Below are 6,465 nucleotides of genomic sequence, written 5' to 3' on the forward strand. Positions count from 1 at the left end.
GCGCGCTACCACACCCGGCTAGTTTTTTTTTAAATTTATTTATTGTAGAGATGAGGTCTCACCAAGTTGCCCAGGCGGGTCTCGAACTCACAGGCTCAGGCAATTCACTCACTTCAGCCTCCCAAGGCGCGGGATTACAGGCTGAGCCACCGAGCCCGGCTGTTGCTGAGATTTTAATACCAAATTTATATCCTGTATATTACACATAATACACACACACACACACACACACACACACACACACACATATGCAGGCTACAAAGCAGTTTTCCCCAAACCAACTCAACTAATTTATGCGGAGAAGAAAAATTAATAGGTAATACACGAACATTTTAAGTTAATTCTGGGTAGCTGGATGACTGATGAGTTTCATTTTATTCTTTTAAAAAATTTGCTGGGCGAGCCGGGCTCGGTGGCTCAACCTGTAATCCCGCGCCTTTGGGAGGCTGAGGTGAGTGGATGGCCTGAGCTCGCGGGTTCGAGACCCGCCTGGGCAACTTGGCGAGACCTCATCTCTACAATAAATCAAAAAAAAAAAAAAAAATAGCCGGGCGTGGTAGTGCATACCTGTAATTCTGGCTACTTGGAAGGCTGAGGCGGAAGGATCGCCAGAGCCCAGCAGGTCGAGGTTGCAGTGACCGGGAACGGCCACTGCACTCCAGTCTGGGCGACAGTGAGACTCCAACTCAAAAAAAAAAAAAAAAAAAAAAGAAAAGAAAAGAAAAGAAAAAAATCCACAATTTTAAAAAACAAGCACATCAGAACACGTCACTATGTAAATGGGAAATTCTCAACTTACATTTTAAAAAAAGAAAACTAGAGAAGCGACACTGACTCCAAGAAAAACCAAAGGGTGCGACCCATATCCCCGGGTCCAGCGGTTCCGCCGGGGGCACGACCGGATAAGCTTCTGATAGGACCAGCTTCCCGGCGGAGGGCCCTTCGGACTCTTTAGCTCATACCCAAAGACCTCCGAGCATCCCGGCGCGCCTCACCCGCGGACTGATCCAAACCGCAGGCAACTGTCAAGCGCCTTCCGTTGTCCGGGTAACAGCCTCCAACCCGCCTCCGTCACTCTTCCCAGAATACCGCGCGCCCCGTCATCACTTCCGGCTCGCAGGGCCGCCTCCTTCCGGAAGGGCACGTCTGCCCCTCGGCCGGAGTTCCTGGCCGCGTGGCGGCGTTTCTGTGGTGTCTCCGGGAGGAGGATGGCGCGGGCCGTTTTGCGAAATGACCAGTCGTTGCAGAAGGGACTGGAAGCCAAAGAAAGGCTTCGGTCTCACGAAATATATTTTAAAAAATTTTTAAAATAAAGATATGGGGTACAATTCAGGGTTAGGTATACACACATTGATCATGCAGGTACCCCTGATGATGAGGTATGCCCCTCCCTCCCTCCACCCCCCCCCAGCAGTTTCCCTCAACTGCTTTCCCTGACATTTTCCCGCTACTGCTAATCGCTTTTTTTTTTTTTTTTTTGAGTTGGAGTCTCACTCTGTCGCCCAGACTGGAGTGCAGTGGCCGCTCTCGGTCACCGCAGCCTCGACCTGCTGGGCTCCAGCGATCCCTCCGCGTCAGCCTTCCGAGTAGCCAGAATTACAGGCATGTGCTCCCACGCCCGGCTGATTTTTTAATTTATTGTACAGATGGAGGGGGGGGTCTCGCCAAGTTGCCCAGGCGGTCTCGAACCCGCGGGCTCATCCTCCCAAGGCGCGGGATTACAGGCTGAGCCACGGAGCCCGGCTGCTAGTTGCTTTCTTATAGCATTATAATTGTTCAAGGTCACCTTATGAGTGAGAACATAAGGAACTCAGTTCTTTGTTTCTGTGATAAATCACTGAGTATGATCGACTCCAAATCCATCCAATTTGCTGCAAAGTCCATATATTTGCTCTTCTTTATGGCTGCATAATATTCCATTGTGTATATGTACCACATTTTAAAAAATCGAATCCAGCTTGAATGGGCAACGTGGTTGGTTCCATATTTTTGCTATTGTGAATAGAGTTGCAACAAATATACGTGTGCAGGTATCTTTTTCTAGAATGATTTGAGTTCCTCTGGGTATATTCGCAATAGGGGAATTGCTGGGTCATATGGAAGGTCAATTTCTAGTTCTTCCAGAATCGCCACACTGTTTTCCAGAGAGGTTGTACAAGTTTGCCTTCCCACCAGCAGTGTAGACGTGTTCCTTTTTCTCCCTTTTTTTCTTTTTTTGAGTCAGGGTCTCACTCTGTTGCCCAGGCTGGGGTGCAGTGGCACGGGCCTTATGGCCACCTCAGCCTCGACCTGCTGGGCTCTGGTGATCTTTCCGCCTCAGCCTTCCACGTAGCTGGAACTACAACCATGAGCCACCACGCTGAGATTATTATTTTTTTTATTTTGTATTTATTGTAGAGACGAGGGCTCGCCATGTTGCCCAGCTGGTCTCGAACCCGCGGACTCAGGTGATCCTCTCGCCTCCCCCTCCCAAAGTGCTGGGTTGATGGGCGTGAGCCACAGCTCCCGGCCTTCATGGAATTTTTATTGGACCTTGATGAAGGGATTAGACGTTAGTTCCTAAAAAGCTGGAAGGTGCATGCGCTAGCTTATGTAGCCATTCCACAGTGCCTATGCATTTTAATTTGAAGCATTGTGTTGTGCACCATAAAGATGTGATTCTAATGTGTCAGTGAAAAAGGAATACAGCAGGAAGTGGTAAAAGCTGTGTTGAAATGATAAACTATAGTGTCAAGTTTTTGAAATGAAAATGCTTTATTTGGGAAGAAAGAAATGTAATTTGGGGCAGATACATAGACGAGGTGGCCTTTGGGATGTCCGAAGAATAAAGAAAAGGTTAGGGTTTTTATAAAAAGGGGAAATGTTACGTATTCTTCAAGAAAGTTTACTGGCGCTGGTCAGTTCGTGGAGGAGCTGGTCAGCTCTGTTTAGTGAACTAGTCTTAGGGTTGTAGTCGGTTGTTTTAGTAGTCATTAGATAAAATTGGTTTTAGGCTTCAGCTGCCAGGCTTGTAGAGGATTATGCTCTTGGAGAAATGTTTGTGCACCGTTTCCCCGCCTGGCCTCTGGACAATAGTTGGGTATGACAAAGATGACCCAATTCAGATGAGATCGGGTGCGTTCAGGATGGTATGGTCATAGACTAAAATGACCCAATTTGTATGATCAACTTTCACAGCTGAAAGGTGGTAAACTCTTTTAAAATTATATGTAGCTTCATTTATTACTATGGTAGGCTTAAGCAACTTTAAATAGCTTACTTCCTATAAAGTAATTCTTTTTGCTTTGGAAAATGAAAGCAAGCAAAAAACAAAACCTCCAAATTCTATCCGCCCAGAGTCAACCACTGTGAACACTTTGGAGCAGTTTTGCAGACCCTTTCTTTGCATATAGTAAATAAAAATTCAAAATAGAATCATACAGTATATACTGTCTTGATACTTGAAACATTTGAAATAAACATTGTATTCAAAAAAGATACAACATGGTTGCATGTATTCCATTCTACCTCTAATACCTCTTGTAAACATTTAAAGTTTATATCCTTTTTGCCTTTTTTTTTTTTTTTAAAGAGAGAGAGAGAGTCTTGCTATATTGCTCAGGCTGGTCTTGAACTCATGGGCTCTGGCAGTCATTCCACCTCAGTCTCTTGAGTAGCTAGAATTACAGGTGCCAGCCACCATGCCTGACCGTTTTTGCTTTTAATCAATGTTGTAATGGAGAAATGAAAATTCTTCTAGCTAAATCTTTGTCTATGCCCTCATTTCTTTGTGGTAATTATTTTTCTCTTTTAAACTCATGTGTATTTGCACTCCCCTGTCCTCTAATGCTTTCTTATTCCACCCCTTTGTCTTTATATTGTATGTGGATGAAGTTACACATGGCATCTAAAGACCATGCAATTTAAAATTTTATTTTTCTGATTATAAAAGCAATACATGCTTATTGTAGACCATTAGGCAATTTCAGAAGAACATAATAAAGACATTCCAATAGCTAGACAACTAGTGATATTTTGCTATGAATTTTTCCCTCTATTTCTTCAGCAGTATTTAAAAAAAATGTTAGCCAATTTGGTAGGGAAATATTGCAACTTTTAATTTGAATTTTTGGCATATTCCTGTAGCTGAATTATATTTCAAATAGTGCCCAGAAATAAAGCTGCACATCTACAAATAATTTGCCTTCAACAAAGTTGATAATGGAGGAAAGAACACCCTAGTCAATAAGTAATGTTGGAAAAATTGGACAGCCATATGCAGAAGAAACTGGATCCCTATCTCTCACCATATACAAATATTAACCCAAGATGGATTAAAGACTTATTTGTAAGAACTGAACATATGAAAATCCTAGAAGAAAACCTAGGAAAAACTGTTCTGAGCATTGGCTTAGGCAAATAATTTATGACTAAGATCTCAAAAGCAAATGCAACAAAAACCAAAAATGCACAAATGGTACTTGGTTAAAGAGCTTCTGCATAGCAAAACAAACAAACAAACAAAAACGAGTAAGTAGACAACCTATGGAATGGGAGAAAATATTTGCAAACTATGCATTCAACAGAGGATTAATATTTAGAATCTGCAAGGACCCCAAACAACAAGAAGAAACAACTCCATTGAAAAGTGGGCAAAGGACAGACATTTCTCAAAAGATATACAAGCAGCCAAAACACATGAAAACATGCTCAAGGTCTCTAATCATCAGAGAAATGCAAATTAAAAGAACAGTGAGATACCATCTCACACCAGTCAGAATAGCTATTATTAAAAAGTCAGAACTAACAACAGATGGTGCGGATGTGGAGAAAGGGGAATGTTTATTATACACCTATTGGTGGGACTGTAAATTAGTACAACCTCTATGAAAAGCAGTATGGAGATTTTTCAAATAAGGAAAAATAGAACTACCATTCAACCCAGCAATCCCACTCCTTGGTAGCTATCCAAAGGAAAATAAATAGTAACATTAAAAATACACCTGCACTTGTATGTTTATTCAAATACTATTCAAAATAGCAAAGAATCAACCTAAGTGTTCACTGACAGATGATTAGATATGGAAAATGTGTTGTATGTACACCATGGAATACTACACAGCCACAAAAAATAATGAAATGATGTGTTTTGCAGCAACCTAGATGGAGCTGGAAGTTATTATCCTCAGAGAAATGAAACAGAAATAAAATCAGATACCACTTGTTCTCATTAGTGGGAGCTAAACAATGGGTACACATGGACATACAGAGGGGAATAATGGACACTGCAAAAGGGAGGAGGGTAGGAGGAGGCTGGGGGTTGAAAAATTACCTACTGGGTACCATACTCACTATTCGGGTGATGGATACACCAGAAGCCCACACTTCACCACTAGGCAATACATCTATGTAATAAAACTGCTCGTGTACCCCATGAGTCCATTTTTAAAAGGCATAAAAGTTCAAATAATATTTCAAGTGTTTATAAGCTACAGTCCATTTCAGGTCCCATCTTCCCTACCTAGCCTTCCTTCAGTATTCTACGTTTTTTTTGTTTTTTGTTTTGAGTTGGAGTCTCACTCTGGTGCCCAAACTGGAGTGCAGTGGCCGCTCCCAGCCACCGCAGCCTCAACCTGCTGGGCCCCGGGGATCCTTCCACCTCAGCCTTCCGAGTAGCCGGAATTACAGGCATGCGCTACCACGTCCGGCTGATTTTTTGATTTTATTGTAGAGATGAGGTCTCGTATTCTAAGTTAATGACGCTAACTTGTAATGGTTTAGTTTTCCATATGTGTACATTTTAGTTCTATAGATTGAAAGTTAGTTGTGTGGTCCTGGATACATTTTGTAATTTTGCTAAGCCCACTTTCCTTATTTGCAAATTCTGTATAATAATACTTTACAAGGTTGTAGTGAGGATTAGAAATAATGTATCCAAGGTGAGCTACTTTTTTTTTTTTTTTTTGAGTTGGAGTCTCACTCTGTCGCCCAGACTGGAGTGCAGTGGCTGCTCCCGGCCACCGCAGTCTCGACCTGCTGGGCTCCGGAGATCCTTCTCCCTCAGCCTTCTGAGTAGCTGGAATTACAGGCATGCGCTACCACGCCTGGCTGATTTTTTTTGATTTATTGTAGAGATGAGGTCTCGCTGCCCAGGCGGGTCTCGAACCCGCGGGCTCAGTCAATCCACTCACCTCAGCCTCCCAACAGGCTGAGCCACCGAGCCCGGCTGAGCTACTTATTTAAGCAGCTACTTTTTTGACTTCTAGCTTTAGCAGTCTATGTACATAGGAGTAACTCATATTTTTATAAGATTTCGACTGAATAATCTTAGTGTCCCACCCAATTTAGACATTTATTGAGCATCTGTGACACAAAAGGCACTGTTCATAATCCTCAAGTCCATGTGAGCCTGTATTTTTTTTTCTTTTTTCTATGAGCCTGTATTATTCAGATGTTTTCTAGTAAGCCACATGCTGTTCCTTAGCT

This window comes from Carlito syrichta, unplaced genomic scaffold (genome assembly GCF_000164805.1).
Source record: "Carlito syrichta isolate Samal-C Ts95f unplaced genomic scaffold, Tarsius_syrichta-2.0.1 Scaffold95871, whole genome shotgun sequence".
NCBI classification, from domain to species: Eukaryota; Metazoa; Chordata; class Mammalia; order Primates; family Tarsiidae; genus Carlito; species Carlito syrichta.